The sequence below is a fragment of the Mustela lutreola genome, chromosome 6, assembly GCF_030435805.1.
Source record: "Mustela lutreola isolate mMusLut2 chromosome 6, mMusLut2.pri, whole genome shotgun sequence".
NCBI classification, from domain to species: domain Eukaryota; kingdom Metazoa; phylum Chordata; class Mammalia; order Carnivora; family Mustelidae; genus Mustela; species Mustela lutreola.
Window position 1 is genome coordinate 29,989,053 of NC_081295.1, and position 24,404 is coordinate 30,013,456.

The 24,404-nt window shown below is 38.1% G+C and overlaps 1 pseudogene; it reads right to left on the reverse strand.

The window, feature by feature from the left end:
• The window catches only part of LOC131834559 (small ribosomal subunit protein eS19-like), a 38,453-nt pseudogene extending 16,282 nt beyond the window's left edge, over positions 1 to 22,171 (reverse strand).
• Positions 22,172 to 24,404: the final 2,233 nt, after the last annotated feature.

The window sequence follows — 24,404 nt, forward strand, 5'->3', positions numbered from 1 at the left end:
GTGAAAAACTTGAATATAGATTCAGAAATTTTGATGAGAAGGAATATTACTGTATCTTAGAAGGGCCCAAGCTTAAGTCCTGCATCTCAGTCAAAAGGACTCCTAAAGGGTAGATCACAAGGCCTCTGGATACAAAGTGAATGCAGTGACTTTTAAGTTCACATTTTAAGTTCACATTTGGGCCCTTCTGGTCTACAGAATAATGCTTTTTTTCATCATTATACTTCTTTACTATGGCATGTAAGTGTTCCTTTAGGATGAATTTTTGGATCTGGATTCTTGGGATCAGAACATATAGGTTAAACTCACTTTGGGGAGGTCAGGAGAATGTCTGAAATTGAATTCAGGTATCTTGTTAATGACAGAAATCCTTCTGGCACTAGGAGCTAACTGAGGTCTATGTCTGCCACTTGAGTGAAAACCCCAGATGATGTGTGTGTATGATGAACCAGCAGAGGCAGCAGCCAGTTTCAAAGGTGCAGAGGCTGAGGCATTGAGCCCCTTGGGAGAGATCAATAGGGATTCTGGAAAACTAGTAATGCTTCTAAATTCATTACCTTTTAATATAATAGGTTGTTGAAAAGCACTAAAATAAAATAATGAAGGTCATATGCTAAAACAACAATGGTATTCCAGTTTTTACCCCCCAAAATATGCTTAAAGGCTTGTTTAAAGATAATGCCCAGTTTGAGTTGCTTTGGAAGTGACCAGGCAGCAGTGTTAATTGGGCAACTGAACAGAAACCAACAAGACAGAGGATCATAGGGGAAGGGAGGGAAAATGAATCAAGATGAAACCAGAGAGGAAGACAAACCATAAGAGCCTCTTAATCTCAGGAAAGAAACAGGGTTGCTGGGGGAGCAGGGGTGGGAGGGATGGGCTGGCTTGGGGATGGACATTGGGGAGGGTTTGTGCTATGGTGAGCACTGGAAATTGTGTAAGACTGATGAATCACAGACTTGTACTCCTGAAACAAATAATACGAAAGAAAGAAAGAAAGAAAGAAAGAAAGAAAGAAAGAAAGAAAGAAAGAAAGAAAGAAACCATCCAAACCTCTCACCACAGCTTTTCAGGGCCAAATGCCACCTGCTGAGAAAGGCCTTCCCTGACCACACTACCTGCACAGTTTCTCTATCGCAGCCACCCTTGGTTCCTTCACCGGATTTTTCTTCACAGTACCCATTGTTCTCCAAAGTTCTCTTGTTTATTGATATATTTCTTGTTTATTATAATATCCCCTACTAGAATAGAAGTCCCTTGAGGGCAGCAAGCCAGTAAATATCTGTTGCATGAATATATGCCTGAATGAACAGAATGACGTAAAGCAGACTCTGCTATAATACTGACACTTGAGATCATTGGTAGAAGGTCCCATATCAGACTATTGCCATACCCTGTTACAGGATTGATCTCAAAGTTTAGAAGAATTAGTTAGAATGATTGTTAATAAAATATTGATCCACATATACAGAACATTTACATGGGTCAAATACTATATGAAGCACTTTACATACATTAACATTTAATCTTCAGATAAACCTATAAGTTAAGGTACCATTTTTACCTCTATTTTATTTTTTTACCTCTATTTTACTGGTGGTTCCAGTGATGAACCTACTTGCTGAAAGACTTTTGGTAAGTAAAGCGTGCAAAGATAGGATCCAGAGATATTTTATTTAAACTATAAGCCCAATATTGGGCTGCCTGACTACCCACAGGTAGCCCCTCTCGGTATGTTGCCTTTCTAACAGCTATTCCATTAGAGGATGTAAGTAATTACCTCATATTTTCCTTTTGCTTCCTTACCACTCTTCCTTTTCCTCATGCCGCAGAGGACTTGCAATCTAGAATAAATCTTACTTCATATTTCCCTTTCTGTCCTGGCTCATTATGACCTTGAAGGCCCATGGAGTTTCTGCAGATCTCTCCTTATAGGTCCCTAAATCCTTGCAACATACATTTCCTTTTCTGTCTGTCTATTTTGGTTACTTCTTGGCAGTCATGCTTTCCTTGCCCATTACTCATCTTCTGCTGTCACCGACTATTGCATTTCATAGAACATTCTAACTAAATTTATAATCTCTTTAGTACATAAAACTAAATTGTCCATATACAAATTGAAAATTCCAATTGACTAGTGGATTTACTTTCCGTTTTGAAGACTTTAATATTCCCATCAGAGTTAGAGCAGTTCAAATAACAAGAAGCATCTCCCAGGTAACCTCCAAGTTTCTAATTTTCTGTTGTGATTATTACACTTGGCTTATCCTCGGACATTTCAAATTCCTAAAGTCTACATGAAACAAGCATGTCTGTGATGACAGGTTTGGGGCTCAAATAGTTTCTTCTTTTCAGTGTGTCCACAGAAACATAATGATGAGCAAAGCAGTAACTAGCATACCAATTATCTAACCAGACACAGGAATTAGGCTTAGAGTCAACAGCTATAGTAAAACAGCTGGATCTGCTCACAACTAGGCTATATTCCTAGAAATTATGAATCGTGGCCTTGGAAAATGGTACCATGGAATAGTTTTTTTGTTTGTTTCTTTTCCTCTAGGAGTTTACTTTTTTTCCTTCATTTTAGAAAGAGAGAGAGAGAGAAAGCATGAGAGAGTGCACAAGCAGAGAGCAAGGGGGAGGGGCAGGGGGAGAGGGAGAGAGAGAATCTCAAGCAGGCTCGACGCAGGGCAGAGAGGTAAGGCAAGGCTCAATCTCACAACCCTGAGATCATGACCTGAACCGAAATCAAGAGTCAGATGCTCAACCAACTAAGCCACCCAGGCTGCCCCTCAAGAGTTCAGTTGTCTAGTGCAGTGTTCTTTACACTCAGCACATCCTAGTTTACGCAATAAAAATACATTGTTTGCCAGGCAATACAATTGAGATTCAGCTACATGTTAGTGCGTTTGTTCAGCAACTGGTCCCTCATTATGACAGAAGTTAAAATAAATACTAGCTCCAGTCTACGTATTCTTGAATTCACAACACTAAAAGCGTGCCTATTCCTTTACTTTTGGCATATTTTCACATGGTTGCTTTGGCTTGTGTTTTTTACATGTGGTTGGTTAAATATAAAGCGGCATGAAACTCAGAGTGAAATAAATAACAATCGAAAGGGCAAACCAAAAACAGTTCACAACAACAGGGCTTTGTAAAGCGGCGGCTTAGTGGTAATTGAGACATGGGTTAGAGAACTGCTTCAGCAACCACTGCCTCTGGAGACCTATCTATGTTCTAATCAGATTTGATCTTAATACAAAACGCCATACACGAAATACCATGTGTAGGAAGGTCTAAGTTCATGACTTTGGTATTAATCCCATACTAAACCCACGCATCAAACTCCATGAACTTTAACTGAAATGGGGAAAGACAATTTCAGAACCTGCCTGTAGGTGGATAATTTATGATGTAGTGAGAAATAGAGGACTTTCTCTACCTGAGCAACACAAAGGGCCACCTTTACTGTCATCAGTTACTTTTGTACAACACTGGGGTCAGTCTCTGCCCCCAATTACTCAAGTGCAAGAACAGAACTGGTAGCAAGAAAATCAACAGATCCTCAGAAGTTGTAAAGCAAACCTGGAAGGGTGAAGCTGTTAACACTGGTCTCTCTATCCTCTGCCCTGCATACCAGGAAAGCTTTGCAACATTAAGAAACTTGCAGTCAGACTCTAGAATTCTGATCCTAACAGAAGGCTCTGAGTTCAGTTCTGCCTATAGTATGCATAAGTCTGGGGAGCAAGCAGCAGCCTACTTGGAGTATCGCACACCTCTCTTTTTTTCCTTCACCTGAAGCAGGACTGAGGCAGGCCAGAAGTGTCTGACTACCAAAGAAGCTGCTGAATGAAGAAATTCTTTTCAGAGGGGAGAAGTTTCCCTCCCCAGCTCAATAGGACTTAGCTTTTCTGTACAGTGAGAGCGGCAGCTTGTGAGTAAAACAAAGTGAGTAAGACAAAAGTTAGTTATGACTCACTCTGCCAAAGCACAAGCCCAGTGTTTTGTCCATCGCCATGGCTGGTTTTCTATCTGCATTGTAAGGGCTTGGTCCTGGATCAGGAGACACTGACCACATCTTCTAACCCCCAAGTCATTTGTTGCTCACAGTGCTCCAACATCTAGGGTGTCTCTTACTCCTCGATTCAACCCGAGAATCTTTGAACTTATTAGATTTACATAAACAGGATCCCCGGTAAACTTTTATTAGAATCGAAGTTGTATGGCTTAAGATTTTGAAAATCATTGGGGCGCCTGGGTGGCTCAGTGGGTTGAGCCGCTGCCTTCGGCTCAGGTCATGATCTCAGGGTCCTGGGATCGAGTCCCGCATCGGGCTCTCTGCTCAGCGGGGAGCCCGCTTCCCTCGCTCTCTCTGCCTGCCTCTCCATCTACTTGTGATTTCTCTCTGTCAAATAAATAAAATCTTAAAAAAAAAAAAAAAAAGATTTTGAAAATCATTGCAGAAGTGGGAGCTCAAATTTTTCTTTACTGCTCACACACGTTCCTCTTGAAGAAATGGCCAAATATGGTTCTAAGGAGGCAGTGAAGCCAGTTTGTAGGGAAGTGTAGCTGGTAGTAAATGGAATTATACATCGAACTTGAACTTGAATGAAACCACTGGTTTGGGGGAAGAGCTCTCCCTTTTATATTTAAAATGGAGTTGAGGAGGTTATGAAGGCAGATGAGATAAGGGTACCTCCTACTGAAGAAGCCTTAAGGGACCAGGGTGGGGTTAAAGACAGGAGACACAATGAGGGCACTCCAACCTATGTGACATGAAGGTCCCTTGTCTTCTTTCCCATTTTTTTCTTCCTGATTTTAGGGTGAAAACTAAAGGCAAAATCATATGCATATTTAGTGGACAAAGGAAAGGTTTTTTCTGCCTGTAGGCTGGGCCATTATGTAATGGAGGTACAAGTGCGGTTGAGGCTCACTTGTGATTCAGTCCAGCTTCATTGGATAAAAGATAAGATAGGGATTGGAGTGCAATGCTCTAGCTAGTGAAAAGTGAATGCACATTGCTGGAGTGTCTCCTGAGGATATATAGCTCACGGGTAACAGCAGCTATGATAAGTTCAAGATTCAGACTGCGGTTTCACACCCCCAGGGATCTTTCCTTCTAAGAAATATGAATAATAGAGTGTTTTAAGAGGCAGAGATCAGGATTTTACAGAAGTGAGTTACACGCTTTCTGAAATGCCCACAATGGTTAAAGACCTTCCTAAGGGACAAACCTAAGAGGGTAGTCCCCAAGCAGATGTATTTTTAGGAAGGATAGATATCTAAATATGTTTTCTTGCCTTCATCAATTTCTTCTGCACCTCATAAAAGATTTAAATGCATCTGGCTGTGTAACAAAGATAGAAAAGCCTGGAAGTCTGCAAGGATTGAAGACTATGGTCGACATCTACCATATCCAAATTTTAGGTTGGGCTTTTAGGGACCTTGTTTGAGGAGACGTAGGACCTGGCAGAGATCACTGCCATAGTCTACTCAGGCCACCATAACAAAATTGCAGAGACTAGGTGGTATAAACAACAGAAATTAATTTTCTCACATTTCTGGAGGCTGGAAGTCTGAGATCAGTGTGCCACCACCATTGGGTTCTGGTGAGAGCTTTCATCTGGGCTTATAGAGAGCCACCTTCTCAGTGTGACCTCTCAAAGCAGGGCCGAGGGCGGGGGTGAGAGGGAGAGAAAAGAAGTAGGAGAGAGAGCAGCCACAGCAGGAGCGGAAGGAGATAGAGAGAACTCTGTCTGGTATCGCTTCTTAGAGGACACCAGTTTTATCATGAGGATCCTGCCCTTGTGACCTCATCTAAACCTAACAGTGTCCCCAAGTGCCCCATTTCTAAATATGATCATCTCGAGACTTAGGGCTTCAACATATAAATTTGGGAGAGAGACAATTCAGTCCACAGCAGAGGGTTTCTGAATATAATATTGCTCTGTATCTATAAGCACAAAAATGCCAAATTTATTATAATGAGGCAGTAGGAAGGTCCTTAGAAACAGGATTACACCTTTAAGAGATGCAGCATAATGCAGTGAATTAAACATGGGTACTTGGAGCTAGATAGATTTATCTTGAAATCCTATTCCGGCACTTGTAATCTCTGGGATGGCAGAATTCTGGACTAGGGTAATACTAATTCCTACTTAACAGAATTATTGTGAAGATTAGTGAAATAAAATACAAAACCTCTAGCACCATGGCAGGTACTGTTACTACTCATAAATATTAATTCACCCTTCCTCCTTACGTCAATTAGAAATGTTTGAACACAAATAACAGTAGCCTTGTCACTAAACACACTTTAATTGTCTCTCAAAATTAACAAAAAGTCTGCAAGTAAAAAGATCTTAGCTAAGAACGGTACCTCAATAATGCCCTCGAGGACTTTTTATATTTTCTTCACCCATCTTAATGTTGTTTTATCAGACAAGAGCATCATCAACTGCCCCAACGGGAATGTGTATGTGCTTGTTCCCAGGTGGCTTGGTATACTGTTTGTCACCTCTTGGTCACCAGATGGCCAGTGCAACCCCAAACATGATACCTATATTCCATAAAAGAAGGAAAAATGGTAGGACTACCTGTTTATTTTATCAGTAAAGCAAAAGTATCTCAGGAACCTTCCAGTGAATTTCCTCTTAATGCTTCCTTTGTCAATTAGTCACCCTCCCTGGAAAGGAGCCCGAAAAGCAGTAATGTAGCTCTGCAGCTTCTGTACTGGACATGGTATAGAAGGAAATTAACAGTGGCTGATAGGTTAGCTCTCTGTGGTAGGCAGAATTTGAAGATGCCTCTCACCCCCAGTTCTGGTATACAGCCTCTAGCGTATACAAACCTCTCAGTTATACTATCAAACTCTAATATAAGTACTGCTAGGAAGGGATTTTTACAGATGAAATTAAGGACCCAAGTCATCTGACGTTAACAAAGGGAAATTACCTGGGTGATTTTTTATTTAATCACATTGCCCTTTAAATAGGAGTCTAGATGTCAGGGATAAAGAAACCGAGGAGAATGCAAGGCACCTTTGCTTGTGGGATGAAAGAGGAGGCCACGTGACAAGGAATGTGGCAACCTCTAGGAGTTGAGAATCGCCCCAGCTAACAGCGAGCAAGAAAATGGAGACCTCAGGCTATAAACACAGGAAGTGAATTTTGCCAGTAACAAGAATGAGTTTAGAAGAAGATTGTTTTTCCCCCAGAGCCTCCAGGCAGGAATTCAATTCATCTGCTGTCTTGATCTCAGCCTTGAGAGACCCTGAGAACAGCCAAGCTGTGTTGTACTTCTGACCTACAGAACTAGGAGCTAATAAATGGGTGCGAGTTCCAAAGCCACCAAGTTTGTGGTAATTTGTGACACAGTTTTAAAAAACAAACACACCATCCAACACTGCCCACTGCATCTCCTGATTTTATTTTTAAAGTATTCTCATAAAACATATAACAAATTATATTTATTCAATCGAAGTCATTATGAAAATAGTGTGTGGTGGAGAGATGAGAAATACTTTGAGGAAAAAGATTTATTTAAATCAGCATAATGAAAAGAGGCAGAAGTAAGCTGTAGTGAGTTTTGACTGAAGTCTCTAGTTTGGAACAGTTTGAGCCTTAAACTTGAAAGTGACAGGAAAATTATGTATTTAGCAATTAAATTAAATTTTCCCAGAAATAAGGAAGTTCTAAAACTTAATCCAAAGATGGCATTGTTTTCTAAAGCAACTACACCATCATTTGTCCCAAGAGACACTCAGACATTAAACAAAGATATGAACTTGGCCATTCTGGCTTCACTAAAAAGGCCTTCTCCATGCCTGCATCTTGAAAGGCACTTTTATTAATTACATTTGCTTAGATTTTGAACAAAAAAGAGCTTCAAAAGTCATAACTGATTACCTGAGGCATCCTCTTCCTGATATTATATCTACACAAAATAAAATACTGAGTGAGAAAGTTGTTGAATAGCTACCAAGATAAACAGGTAGTACCTATATCTATGTCAGATAAGTAGATCACCATGGGAGTCTTCAACGTTTATTCAGAAATGGAAAGTTACACCTTGATTTGATAGGGTCAACGAGAACCCTGACCCCATAACACCCGGGGCAGGTGAGAGTTAGGTAAGCCTACCCTTTCATTGAAAAAGAGAAAATAAGCCAGATGTGCCCATCACCCAAACCCTGACATCTTAGAGAAGACATGGTCATTTGTCAGAATGACATCAGGATACTTTGAGGAGAGTGTGAAGCCTAAATATCATCCAGCACATTAGGATTCTGGAAGAGAAAAGTAAAAATCACCCTGTCACTTTGGTGGAACTGAAGGCTAGAAAAATTAGACTTCCTGATGATTAATGTTAGAACCTTCAGCTTCCACTCTGTCACCTACTTCTGTGGAATCTGGGTTTACACCGTGGGCAGGAAGAAGCAGTTAAAGCATGCATCAAGGCAAAAACAGAACCAGCTTTTAAAGAAAGATTGCTTTAACTCTTCAAAGAACCTCCCCTTTCACATACATCATGTCTCTTTCTGTGGCTGGCTCAGATCAGCGAGTATAATTAGACTGAATCTCTGGTGGCAGGGCAGGTGGCAGCTGAATGGCTAGAAAATTACACACTTTGCCTTTACACTGCCAGAAGCTCCCTTTTCCCTGTTTCTGACTTTGTTCTTTGAAAAAAAAAACAAAAATTTTCTTCAAAAAACAAATTTAAGTAGAGCTGCTTTCAAAACATTATAAAATAGCTAATATTGTGGGAAGGGGGTCCACAATATAAAGTCTTGTGGAATATGATCAGTGACTTAATAAAATGTAATATTAATACCAGCTAGACAGGGTAAGGAGGAAAAGTAGTGATATCAATTATACATGAATTATTTCAAGTTCATTTAAAAGTCTAATCACCCTTCTTCCTTGTATAAGTTGAAGGTAAGATCTTGATTCTTAGGCCTTTAAGTAAGCATGTTTATTTTTATCTTGGGGAACTTTAAGAATTAGCTAAAATTATGTATCCTCTCCAGAAGAAAAATGCACACACCTATGGTATATAGTATCAGGACCTAGAGAATTCTGGAAACATTGGTTTCAAATCTTTCTCAATTTGACTTATATTCATTATAGATTAATAGATTTTAGGAATCTAAAAATATAGGAAAGATATAACTATGAAAGAACAATCCCTTCCTTCAGGAAGTGTATATCACAAGGTGGACAGATGTTCAAATGTGATGGTTCCCTTCTCAGAAGTAGAATCTAAGGTTGTTGAAGGTGGGCGATGAGATAAGTTAAGGAAGGACTTTTTTTCTTTTTTTTTTTTTAAAGCAAGCTTTAAATTTAAAAAGTATTGAGAGACCAGGAAATTACTTAAGCAAAGGGTTAGATAAGGCTTTATTAAATGAAGCGAGCAAACAGAGAGGATGGTTATTTGGATGGAGCCAGGGGAAAGAACAAAGGATATATAAAGATATACAAAAGGGCACTAAAAGGGTACTCTGAAACCAGGAAAGGAATTTATTGCAAAGAGCAACAGATGGACATGTGAAAACTATAAAGGGTGAGGATCATTTTTAAAGTGTTGTCCAAAGAAAAAAGCAGAGGAGTTAGAAGAAATGAAGTTGATGGAAAGAAACTTTATGTCTTGACTAAACCAAATTAAGAAACACGAGGCATGGAATTCAAAAGCACACGACAAAGCTAAAAAAATAGTAAGAAATAAGTGTCAGAAGCCTGAAGGTATGATGGATTAATAGCTCTCATGATGATTTTTACAACTGCAGTCATTATACTTCTTGACTCAGGGATGCAAGACCATGGTCCAGACATGACCCAGGGGTTGGGGGATGGGAGTTGGAGAGTCCCTTCACTGATTGTTCCTGCTTACCTGGAAAGCTTACCTTTCAACAGAACACTTTCAGGGGTTTCCAGAACACCTGTGTTCCCATAAATATTCCCTAATATCCATGAGATAGCCTCAGGTCTCTTAGTTCTTTCCCAAACAAGGATCCATGTACCACACCAAAGGAAGAATTCTTGTCCCTGAACCTATTAAGTTCTCCTCTTAATCTACTGGCTCACTCTCTGGTCGAAGTTAGTTTCAGTGGTCTGTGATCTCTCCCAAACCCATGTCTTCAGCTCTGTCTTCCTCCCAGACTCTAGCCCTGTATTTGCAATATCTTCCATTTGTCTGTAAGAAGTGAAGATTCCTCATCTGCATAGGGAAGATCTTTTAGATGGCCCTGTTGATTTCTCTAGCTTCATCACCCTCACCTCTGGCTCTGTATTCCGTTTACTGTCAAAACCGAGCTTCCTCAAACACATGAACAGTGTGCTCCTTTAGCCTGACCAGGAAAATCCTACTGACTTTACACAAAACCTCAAATATTACTTCTCAAAAGTTCCTGCCCTCCCTATACATAGCCATTCATTTGCCCCTCCCAGGATACTCTGAGTGCCTAGAGACATATATGATGATATTCTCATCTCTGGTTCTAGTACAGTGTCTGCTATGTCTTGTTTCTAAAAAATACATTTCAGAAATTACTATAAATATTGTGGCTTTATGTTGTTATTTCAACATACAGTTCTCCTTAAATATACTGAATATCTTTTTCCAAGGTACAGGGCATATCTACACCACTGGAAAAAAATGACTTAGAATATGATAGGAAAGAATATTTTCCCAAGTGCTTAGAAGTAGCTAGGTGAGGAATTAATGCACAGATATAGCTTTGCCATATTGTTTTCAGGGCCAGATATCCAAATGTAATAGTTTGGATATAGCATAATACAAATATAAATACAAATCTTATGTAAACAATTGGTGATTATCACAGACATTAAAGAATATGAGGAAAATTCGAGCCATTGGGATTTTCTTCCAATGAGTAAATTAAGAGAGCAAACAGTAGATATAAAGAAACTCTTTGGCTAGCAAGAATTGACCATAACCTAATCAACATTATTGATATAACTAAGAATATGTCATTCAAAGGAAAGATTGTGTGACTGTTAAAAACAACAACAGCAAAAACAGAAACAAAAAACTGACACAGAGGCAGACACCCACAATGATAATACAGGTATTACCTAGGATAGAAAACACCTTTTTCAGGCAGGCACAGGCCTAAACCTGATTTGGTTGGAATATCTCTGTTATATGGCTGGATACAGTAAGATAGCTGCTATTACTCATCGAACACATTTAACTAAGACACCTGATTCTAATTATATCGTCACTAATCCCAAGTAGTTTGTCTACAGAGAGAGAGGGGCAGGTCAGGCAAAGAGAAATACCTGACCTTTCTAATAGTTACATTTCTCATTATAAATTAATAAACTGCATTCTTGTTTTATATGCTGATCTTTTGTGAGATCTGTTTGCATGATTCAACATGCCAACATCTTATCAATCTGGAATACAGATGCAATTAGATTTCTGACTTTAGAAAGCTGAGCACCAGATTCACCAGTCATCCCTATGATACACACGTTATAATTATATACTTTCTCTCAACACAAGTTTTCCCAATACAAAGAGAGGAAATATAGAACAATTGGTTTCAACCTTAAGAAAACACTCTCCCAGAAAATGCTGGTAATTGAGATAAGCAAAAGGAAAAAAAAAAATAAGTAAATAAACAGAAAAAAAAAAAAAAAACTTGTCACAAAGGCCAAAGATCCATCTAAAATAAAGAACTAGAATGGAGGGGAAAAATTATACATCTGGATCCCGAAGTGTGATTTCAAGGAGGAAACAGAAAGAAAGGCAATGATGAACTCCAGAAGGATAAGTAATGAGATCATACACTTAGAATTGGTAATAAGGACGTGATTTTAATGGACCAGAAACTAGACTGCTGAGAGTCAAGGAGAAAGCAAGAGGAAGAAAAGTAAAGGCAGTAATATAAATCTTGTACTGCACAAGGAGAAGTGACACAGTAAGATTTACACCTACACAAATCTGAGAGCTCTGGAGTTTTGCTCTCAGACCTCCAGCAAACTATTCTGCTCATGTAACTGCAGAAGTGTCTGGAAGCAGGAGATTTCAGAAAGGCAGTCACTAAGAAAAGAAGACGGTGATCAACACCGATTACATAAAATAAAAATGGAAGTGGCTCTGCAATGCTTGCTTCTCATATCAAACCAGACCCAAGAGGGAAGGATCAAAGTTCGCGTGGCAATACAGAAGACATCCTATCCAGTATACATGCCAACATTCGGCTCCTGTTCTTTTACAACAAAATCAAGAGCACTGTGGCCTGTTTGTTGCTCAAGTATAGACATTGCCACCAATTTACAGGAAACTGAGAGGAGGCTCTCAAAGCCCAGTTTTATAAAGTCAAGAAGATTTTATTTTACCGTAAACACAAGTGAACTCCTCTGACACAGAGGGATACATTTTCACTATTTTTTGAAATGGAAACTTGAAGAGTAGAGGATTAGTAACATGTACTTGTCAGACCTCATCTAAACCACTGCCTTTTATCAGGATTTATGTAGCTTTCAGTGCTTAGAATGCTTTATATTTAAATCTGAACCTAGAACGGGATAAGCCCAAGCAGTTATTATTATTATTTTTTTCTGAAATGGTCTCCTACTGCAAGTAGTTCATGTTCAATAACTGCCAATTTCTAAAGTTAAACTGAAAATTACATGCAGGGTTATTGAGAAGGTAATCCTTCACTGGCACAGGACCAGGCCACCAAATGGGTCTTTCCATCTCTACTTTCTGCATGGAGAGTAAAAATTCTAAGACCTTTCAACTCTCATGGGATCAGACAAACAGTAAGCTTTCTCAATTTATTGAAACCGCCCTTAGAGCAAGGCTTTCTGTTCTAACACATTATAGCAGCTGAGCAAAACTTAAGCTTTGGAGCAAATTGTGTGATACTGAGCTGGATCCGTGTTTTTCTTGAGTTCTGCAGGGAGCTGGGATGATGAGAAAGGAAGAGCATGAAATACAAAATGTGTGTTGTATTTATTTGAATTCTTACAAATATTAATAAATTGCTCATGTAATACTATAAATGTATGTAGAAAAATTTGGAAACAGTATTCCCAGGTACCATTTATATACCTAATTATTTCTTCCTGTAGATTATGGATCACTTTTAGAATTTCATGGCTCTTTCTACAGTGAAAATTGCATACACACACACTCATACGTAGACATACAACCACATAAACTGACACACCTCACAATACTCCGAAGAATTTCATAGGCTTCACAGATCCTTTGAAGCAAGAACCACTGTGTGTATCCTGACCCACCCAACCTCCTTTTGTGATAAAATTTTGTTCTCTGTTCTCATTATGTGCCAAACTTACTCTGTTCTCATTATGTGCCAGGCCATCAAGGGCTTAGAAAACCTAACCAATTGTAGTTTGCAGAGGTAAAAACCCTATGAATTTTGCAAATTTATGAAAAAAAAAGTTTGTTTAGTGAAACCTGATGGTATACTAAATGAGATATCACTTCAAAACTAAAATTGAAAATACTAATAATACAAAATGTTGGCAAGGATGTGAAATAATTGGAACTCTCCCACAATGCTGTGGGATTGTATATACTACAGCAACTTTAGAAAACTTCTAGGCAGTCTCCTACATTAAAGAGGCTCTCACACAATGACCCAATAAATTCCTTGCTTGATCTTTACTCTAGAGGAATGAAAATAAATGTCCACACAAAGACTTGTTTTAGAAATGTCCATAATAGCTTTATTTTCAATATCCAAAAAGAAGAAAACAACCCCAAAATTCATCATTCAGAGAATGGATAAACTAAATGTGTTATGGAAACAAAATGGAATATTACTAAGCAATTAAAAATGGATCTCTAAAAAAACTACACTGGGTCAAAAGATACAAAAGAATGTGTCTTGTGTAAATACCTTTATATGAAGAATAGGATAATCCATGAATAAAAATCAGGACCATGGTTACTTCTGAGGAAAGAGAATGAATGGAAAAGGATCCAAGGGAACTTCCTTAAGTATCGGAAATGTTTTAGATCACGAGTGGGGTATGGGTTAAATGGGTGCATTCATCTTTCAAAATTCATTGAGGTTTAGGTTTAAAATCTGTTCATCTCAGTGGGTATAAATCACATGTCAATTTAAATACTTAAAAAAGACCTTTAGGAAAAGGATAGACATGAAGTTTATCTCCAAAGAAAGAGAAATAGTAGGAAATAGGAAGGGCCGAATGAAACCAGAAGCAAAGTTCTAGAATGAGGATAGCTAGGGATCCTACTACAGGGATGTTCTCTGGACAAATATAGTCATAAACCATAGAATCTGCAAGTTGGACTCCACCACACATATCAACTAGCCATTACCTCTTTAGACATAATATTTCTTAGCATTTGCCTCTCTGGAATTTAATTCCTGACTCTTTGGTTCTGCCCTATAATAGTCACAGATTAAAACAAACCCTTTCTCAATGTGATAGCATTTAAACTATTTACTGAGAGTAATTATGCCTCCAGAGTTCATCTGTACCCAACATGAGATTGGAGACCCTTCTCCACACTGATTGCACCCTTCTTAACAGATCTTCATTTGTTAATGGGCTGCGCTTTTATTAATCTATCAAAGTTTACATTAGCATTTTAAAACTTTTTAATTTAAATTCTAGTCAGTTAAAATACAGTGCAGTATTGGCTTCAGGAGTAGAATTCAGTGATTCATCATTTACATACAACACCCAGTGCTCGTCAGAACCAGTGCCCTTCTTACTACCCATTGCCCGTCTACCCATCCACCCACAGTTTGTTCTCTATCTTGAAGAGTCTCTTATGGTTTATTTCCCTCTCTCCTTTTCTATTTTTCTTTTTCCTCTCCTCCCATATATTCCTCTATTTTGTTTCTTAAATTCCACATACGAGTGAAATCATATGGTATTTTTCTTTCTCTGACTGACTTATTTTGCTTAGCATAATATACTTTAGTTCCCTCTGCATCACTACAAATGGCAAGACTTCATTCTTTTTGATGGCTGAGTAATATTCCTGTGTGTGTGTGTGTGTGTGTGTGTGTGTGTGTGTAGGCACACGAGTGCGCATGTACACGCATATGTATACATCTTCTTTTTCCACACATCAGTCAATGGACATTTGGGCTTGCATTAGCATTTCTGAAAGTCATGTCACTTGTTCAAATGAACTGCTGTTAAGTCAAATTTCTCCTATCCTATACAAGAACAGTGGAGTAAAATTACAGAATGTTAAAGTAAGAAGGCATCTCAAGAATTGCCTGGTCAAAACCATTCCTTCTATGCCTGAAGAAATTGAGACTCAGAGATTGATCAACTCAAATCCTTCAGCAAGATTATGAGAAAATTAGATCAACGTCCTGTTGTTGTATCCCTATACCAAAACATTTACTACTACTGCATTTGGAGTCGTCTCTGAGACCAAAAAGGATCTCTGAGTTCTAAGGCTCAAGTGAAAACCTAAACTGAAACTTCACATTAAAAATATTAACAGGAACCAGGTAGATAGGAACCAAATTATTATATTAATAAATATTACCTGTTTTTCATCAACATAATCATCATCACCACCATAACAGTATGCTGAGTGGGTACAATAAGCCTAGAGAGTCACTAGAGTCAAAGTGTGCATTCAATTTCTAGCTGCGTGCTGAAAACTTGATTTATAATTTTATTTAATTTTCCAAAGTGCTTTAACAGGTAGATGTCATTTTATCCTTATTTATTGGATGAATTTGAAAAAACTGAGGTCCAAAGAAAGTTAAATATTTTTAAAAACTTAAATGTTCTCATAAAAAAAAAGAGAGGGGGATAAATACATGAGATGATGATTAATTAACTCAATGGGGGTAGGGGTAAAAGAAAAAGAAAAACAATTAAGGTCATATAAGTAACAAAACCTGACTTGTACCTTTCTGACCATATCTACTTAATTCCAAAGTATAAATCACAGTCCTACTCTGAGGCACAAGAACACTGTATCCTTGTTATATGGTTTGAGGAGAAGCAAGGATTATTCTTTTTTCCATACCATATGGGCAGGTGAATTTTTTTTTAAGGCATTACATTTTTTTAAAGATTTTATTTATTTATTTGACAGATGGAGATCACAAGTAGGCAGAGAAGCAGGCAGAGAGAGAGGAAGCAGGCTCCCTGCTGAGCAGATAGCCCTATGTGGGGCTTGATCCCAGGACCTTGGGATCATGACCTGAGCCAAAGGCAGAGGCTTTAACCCACTGAGCCACCCACGCACCCTGGGCAGGTAAATTTCTAAATAACTTATTTTTCTTAGTATTCTTTTTTTTTTTTTTTTTTAAAGATTTTATTTATTTTATTTGACAGGCAGAGATTACAAGTAGGCAGAGAGGCAGGCAGAGAGAGAGAAAGGAGGAAGCAGGCTCTCTGCTGAGCAGAGGGGCCTGATCCCAGGACCCTGGGATCATGACCTGAGCCGAAGGCAGAGGCTTTAACCCACTGAGCCACCCAGATGCTCCTTTATTAGTATTCTTAACATTGTGTTAACATTGGAATTAAGCAACTGCCATAAATCTCTGTATGCTTGTCATTAATAGTACAGCTCCCAAATAGGATATCAGATATTGGCCATTTTATAAATCATACAGGCTTGTCTGCTTCCTTCAAGTATACTATAATCTTTTCAAAGGTGGAGAGTATGTCCTCAACATCCATCACAGTGCCTGTAACCTGTGCACAACGCCAGTAGCCTATAAAGGATACACAGTTAATACTGTGCCCCATTACATATGTGATTGTTTAGTGTACATCAGATGGTAACCACAATAATTTAAACATCTGTTAAGCAGCAGAACTAACAGATACTCTGAGTTGTTTCATACTGAACTGTGGTTTGATTTAGTGAGTCCATACAAAAGATTATACTTTGTAAAATGAATTTTCTTTCTGGAGTTTTCTTTCTGGAGTTTTGTTCTAAGGAACAAGGATACATGGGAAACCAACAGATATTTTAGTTGCTAATTAATATTAACTGAAGGTTGAGTATAGGAGATAGGAAACACAAGAGACAGAGAGAAAGGAAAAATCAAAGGGAAGTCTGGGTCAGCGGGGAGGAGTTCATGGTAGAGCAGTCCAACCGCTAAATAGCTGCTGGATGTGGACAGAGCAGAAAACAAGGCCTATTATGTGGGAGGGATAAACTGACTAAAAGCAAAGATGGCAGGCTGGGTCAGTGTAGTGAAGGAAGAGGTGGAAATACATGTGGAAGAAATAAGAAACTAAATGCAGAAAACCTCATAGCATGCCATTTGATACTAGCCCATACACATGTTCCTGAACGAAGATCTGAGAGAACAGAAGGGTTGTCTGGGTTGGAAAAACAAACAGAAGGGACTCAAAAGGTCCTGCCAGAAGGAAGAAAGCACAACAGTAGCACAAAACTAAGAAAGGTCGAAAGCCAGCTGGCCTCGCATCTTGTTAGTTATCAGAGCTCAGGTTGATACAAGTCCTGAGAGTAGGTCTGGGCTCAGGAGACTAGACCTCGGGTGACAGGTGAGAAAGGGCTCTCCGGTGTGTGGAGAGAGTGGTCAGAGAAGAGAGCTAAGCCAACGTGAGGCAACGGAACATTTTGTACCAAGAAAGAAGCTAGACTGGTCTCAGCACCAAGAAGCTCTTTAGTAAGACTCAGCAATGAAATGGTCTAACTAGCTCTTCCCCAGCATAAAACCGGGGCCTAGACAAATCTAAACAAGGATGTCCTTACAATTAGGATTCATCAATACAGAAGATTTCTGACTGAACTGAGAGTCATACCTGGGCAGATTGTTTCTCAAATTTCCACTGGGACAGACTGTGGGAGGAGCGGAAGGAATCTTGAAAAGCAGGCTCATGTCTCTTCAGCATCTAATTCTCTTTCTTATTGTCCTGTGTCTGTTACCATGGCAAGTATCCAGAAAGTAGGGTAACTAGATCTTGACAGTGTGGAAGAAAGGTTAGTTTGGCAATTACTTAGCAGGATAAAGCACAGAAACTAAGTTGCTGGTCTCCTACAAAATATTAGCTCTCGGGTGATAAAGCCAGGGATCAGAGTAATTAAATATATAAACAAACAAACCAACCAATGGCAATAAGAGATCAATGCAAAAAAGGAACTCAAAGAAATGTGTATCTACCTCAGGCTGGGGAACGAGTACAAGGAGTAATGAAGATTATCTCCTTGGTTTTGAAGATGAGAATTTAAAAAGTGGGATAATTACAAGAGGACTTGGTTTAGTAAAATCTGAGTTTTGTTTGGGACATGTTAATGTACGAAGGAAGTCCCTAGGGTAGTGAGTTAAAGGTATTAGACTTGCTTTCAGACTTGTCACGAAGGCCAAAGATCTGGATTTAGGAGTAAGTATAATGTGGAACCTTGGGGAAACAGGAAATACAGAGCCCAACCAGAGAGTGGAGATGAAATGGAAATATCCACAGAAACATCAGTCAAAGTGCCAGGTATGCTTCAGTCTTCTGACTAGCTGCCCATTCAAGTAGAATCTCCTCTAGAGCAAAACTGCTGTGTCTCATTTATCTTTATGTGCCAAGCTCCTGACACAGTGCCTGGTCTATAGGAGATCATCAACAAGGTGTATTGCACTTAAATCAACAACAACAAAAAAAGGGATGTGAGGTTGTATTGTGTTCCATCTCACAAAACTCCTTTTCAGGGTTCAATCCTCATCTCAGCACACAAAGAATGTCCTCTTCTCTGGCTTCACCTGCCACTGCTCCCTAAGGCCCATGTTATGCTGTGGCTACACAAGTTCATACAGATAAATCACTTTGTTTCAAACTGCATGTGATCTATATGGTGTTTCTGCTAACAGAATCTATGTCCCTGCCCATTCCTTTATGTAGCTAACTCCTCTATTTTTCCATCAGTTTCATCTCAAATGTGGATTTCTTCAGGAAGACTTCCTTATTGCACACCTAGTCTGACTTAAAAGTGTTATGCTGGAGCTGCTTCATACAGGCTGTGCCAGCCAATTGTGCATGTTTCTTTCCAGGTCTATGTTCAGTGGTGTCAGGCTGACAGACTGAAATCATCCATGGTAGAAGTATTTGCACCATCGGAATAATCAACTGCTACAAATTGGGGTTAGGGGGTTAGGGTTTTTCCTCCACAGAACTAATTGTTAAACATTTACCAGCCCATGCTGCTTAAAATCCCTTTTATTATCTTAACTTCCTATAAATCATCTTGCCATAAATATTATCCCAATGTCCTAAAATGATTTATTTACTTCTCTTTCTAAACCTTAAGTTTCTTATAGATGTTGTATCCTCAGCTTCCATCACATATACTAAGCACTCAAAAATGTCTATTAAATAAATCATAAGAATATGATTGGTTCTATTTTATTGATGATATGGAATTTTTTAGCTCTGAGTTATATCCTAATTCTGATTAAGCTTACTATAGAGCCTCAGGATAAAGAGACCAAGTGGCTTTGTCCATTTTCCTACAGGTAAGAGTTACAGCTATGAGAGTAAATGAGTTATTTTCAGAAAAATCATATATTGAGAATAGCAAAAAAATCCAAGGATTGAACATTAGAAAACATCCAGATCAGGAGGCATTGGTGGGGTGAAGAAAAATAGAGATGGGGAAAGCAGAAATCAGGGAACAGAGAAGGCAATAAAAAGTATATTCAGAGACATCAGTATGACATATCTGGTGGGAGAGAAAAGATTCAGGAAGATGGGGTTAGTCAATTATTAAATACTACCAGCTGTAACTGACAACCCTCAACGAGGAATAACTTACCCAATTTTCAGCACCAACACTGAAGACAGATCAGGATCACATGATCACAAACAGGTTTTAAGATTATACACAGTGGTTTTCATTATTTTATTAAATAGAAATGAAGGACTTAAGAACTGTTCCTGAGAAACAGTTTTAATCTTAAATAAGTAGCACAGATACTGGTGGGATTATAAAATGAGTACATGCATATACACACAGATACATTCGCATATTCACACATATACTCACATACATACATGGAAAGTTTGCTTCATTGGGAAAATCATTAATCTTCTCATGCTATTTTAGTGATGGAAAGAAATTTAACATTGATATTTATTTTAAAATGTCATAAAATATCAAAGTAATAAACTAATTTAACTTTCAAATGATTTTTCTTCATTTTTAATTGTGGTAAAATACACATAACAAATTTACCCTCTTATAATTTTTAAGTGTACAGATTAGTAGAATTAAGTGTATTTATATTGTTGAGCAACAAATCTTTAGAATTTTTTGATCTTGCACAACTGAAATCCTTACCCATTAAATGACAATTGCCCATTTCCCCTCCCCTGGCAACCACTATTCTACTTTGTTTCTATGAGTTTCACTTCTCTTGGTCCCTCATGTAAGTGGAATTAGACAGTATTTTTTTTGTGGCTATCTATTTCACTTAGCATACTGTCCTCAAGTTTCAGCCGTGTTATAGCATGTATCAAAATTTCCTTCCCTTTTAAGACTGAAGAATATTCCATGTTATGTTTATATACTACATTTTGTTTATCTGTTCATCTGTTGATGGACTCTTGGGTTGTTTCCATTTTTTGGCTATTGTGAATAATGCTATGAACATGGGTATGCTCAAATGGAAATTTTAAATTATTTTTCTTAGTAGTTATAAGTGATAATTATAAGTCGGCAAAACCAGAAACCAATAAATCAGACATTATGCTCTTGGCAATAGACTAATAAAAGTTTCTATATAAAGTAAAAACAGTTTAAGAGTCTTTACCAAGTTCAGTATGAAATACTATGTACTTGCCAGAAATATAATTAGAAGAAACTTTTAGAAAATGAAAATAATATGCGTTGGTTTTACATACATTATATTTGTAGAGACTCTAAATTTCACTAAATTAGTTGAATAATTAAAAGCTAAAAGCAGATATAACGCCACTGCTTTAAAATTACTCAGTGTAACACAAGGAGATATTTCCTATTGATCACTATAACTAAATTGCCTCAAAATAAATGACCTGAAAATACCTTAAGAAGCATTCTGTAGGGTTTTTGGACAATAGAAGCTAAAGATTTTTTTTTTTTAAACTGTATATATTGAATAATAGAAATGATTTAAACATATGGTTAGTTCTGCAGCTTATAAGTTCTATAACTTAGCAGATGGTTAATACTAGGTTTGAAAAACTGAAATGACATTTCTCAACAGCTTAAGATATCATGTGATCTTATTTACCTGTTCAACGACTGCTGCATCTTTCTAGAATGTAAAGTGCATGTCATGGCTATAAGAGGTAAGACTATGGAAAATACTTATTAAATATAAGAAAAGGGAGTGAAACAACCATAATTATTTACCACAAGAATAATAAACACTGGTTACCATAAGGTCTTTAAATGTAAGTATAGTAATGCACGAGTCTAATTACCTTACAGATCCTATTAACTCTTGTCCCTCCTGCCCTTGTGTGTGTGTAAGTCTTCCTCTAAGGCAAGGAGACTCAACACTAATGTTCATTACTCTGGTTCTCCCAACCCCACATGTATGATAAAGTTCTATGCCTCTAAAAACAATGAAATATCTAAGAAGACAAACACCCTGCCCTAAGCCTGGCTCATGTGCTTACTAGAAAATTATCTGGCTGGATTTTGATATGGCCACAGAGAAAAAAATATTTTAAAATCTTAACCACCCATAGTCTTCATATTTTAATTTTTTAAGCATAGAGTCTTAAGTGTAGATTTTTTTTCAAGGAATAGACAAGAGGTGTACAAAAATCAATTGCATTGTTCAGAGAAATGAGTAATAGTTATAAAAAGGATTACTCACTGATATAAATTAGCAAAGAAATTCAATTTGATAGAGGAAAAAATCAAGATTATTAAATATGTAAGTCTATTCTCCCATCCAGAGTAGTTATGTTCTATAAAATTGTTATGAATTCTGAACTATTGCTCTTAGGAAAAAGACGAGGCTTCTGTGAGCCTATGCCACAAAATTTTCTTCAACCAAAATGCCCCTTGCTTTATATAGGTTCGTTTGCCAATGTCTCATCAGTATTGAAAACCTGTTCTTCTACATAACTCTTTTCCCATATACCACTTTGCAGGTAGCTTTTAAATTCTTCTGCAGCATCCTCATCTGCAAGTTTAACGTTTTCCCCATCCTGTCGTCTTTTGAAATGTGGGAGACAGTCAGCATTAGGCAAGAATGGCTAAACATATTCCTGACCCTGAGTAATGGGACCATAAATGTCTTTGGCTTTCAGCCTCACAACAATACTATCCACTACATTTTTTAACTCAGTTGTCATCTCGTGAATCCACAAAGACAGCCACTTTGCATGGTTTCTTCACATTCCGTAGATGTTACTTTAGCGCTTTCTGGAGCAGCCTAGCATCAGATTGGATAATTTCTTCTTCCTTTTTCTGACTATAAACTGTTGTCGATCCATTAATATTGAACTCCTGTCAAAACACAGGTTATCTAACACCCAGATTATCTCCATAAGGCACACCACTGTCTACTTGCATGAGACAGTCTTTGGCACTACATCTGGGGACCGTTTTAAACAATGAAATCATCACCGAAAAATGTAAAATACAAAACCAAAATGAAACATCCTGTTCAATAGGCTACCGGAAGGATACCTATTTACAGGGAGAATGGGAAAAAGAAGGAAGAACATCCTCATTTTCAACACCTGCTGGAAAGTGTAAGTCAGGTGGGCCATTCAGATTTCCTGCAGCTCTGCACATGTCTGAGGATGATGGTGAAAGCCCTGGAGTATTCATTTTGGGACTACAAGTAAAGCTTAACGTGTAGGTGAGTTCAAAAATATGGAATTAACAAATAACAAGAAATCGACTGCATCTCATAAAGAAAAATTATAAGCCTGCCTTTGCAAGCAGGGCTGACAGAATTACATCAATGTGGCAGAAAATCCTAAAGCAAAATTGAGCACTTAAAGAGATGAGAGTATCTAGATGTGGTTCTAAGACATTCTTCACTTACCACAAGGATCTGCCTTCTTTAGTGTTTTTTTTTTATTGTGATTACCTATAAGTTAATTAATTTAATGTCAATTGAAAAATCAAAGTCAGTCACAGTGTCCTGATATATGGACAGAATAGCGGCACAAAACTAATGCTCATTCCAATTCTAGCTCTCTTGCAGTACATTCACCTGAAAATAGAGTGATAAACACTAGTACACTTTGGCAAAAGCTCTTGGAAATGAACAACACCACACAAGAAACAGAAGAGAAGCAGAAAAAGAAAAATGTATGTATTTGCCATTTGTCAGAGCTGAGAATCTAAGAGAAAGGGGAAAGGAGCGCTCACGTTTCACAAATCCTGTCTTAGCTGTCAGGGATTTCAGTATTCCCATTTTACAAAGAAAGAAAGTTAAAGTCCGGGAATAGCGTCCTCGAGCCCACAGTCATAACCACGATTCGAACCTGTAGTTACATGAGTCGAACACAAGGGGAAATTCTTTCCAAACGATAGCTTAAGACTGATCTAATTTAAGAGACAAATTAGCTTCTGTTCGGGAGTATGTAGAAGGATCTAGGAGTATAAGGAGGAGTTGGAAATGGACTTATTCGCTGGCCCCACCTTTATTCTATCCTTCCTCTACCTTTATTTTTTGTGAGCCCTGACTCCCTGATTCGTGGAAGCTACATTATCAAGACTCTTTGCCCTGTGCCTGCCGCGTGGGTTTAGCCTATGGGAGGTACCAGCAGAAGAGGCCCAGGCGATCCTCGTAAGTATTAAGTCGTCTAAATTGTTCATAGTTCAAAGAGGTGGGCACAGTGAGCAGTCTGCAGCTGAATGAATAAACGGGAACAAAGATACCTTGCAGCATTGTTCTGAGGGTTAAATATTAAAATACTGTATATAAAATGGACTGTGGAAATCATCAAAACTAAGTAATTGCATAGTAATTATTTTATTTTTATTTAAAAATTCAGACAAAAATTAAAAACTTTACAGTAGGAAAAGCGAAATGACATAAGATGTGGTATATATACACAATGGAATTACTATGCAGCCATCAAAAGAAATGAAATCTTGCCATTTGCGACAACATGGATGGAACTAGAGCGTATCATGCTTAGCGAAATAAGTCAAGCAGAGAAAGAAAACTATCATATGATCTCCCTGATATGAGGAAGTGGTGATGCAACATGGGGGCTTAAGTGGGTACCAGAAGAATCAATGAAACAAGATGGGATTGGGAGGGAGACAAACCATAAGTGACTCTTAATCTCACAAAACAAACTGAGGGTTGCTGGGGGGAGGGGGTTTGGGAAAAGGGGGTGGGATTATGGACATTGGGGAGGGTATGTGCTTTGGTGAGTGCTGTGAAGTGTGTAAACCTGGTGATTCACAGACCT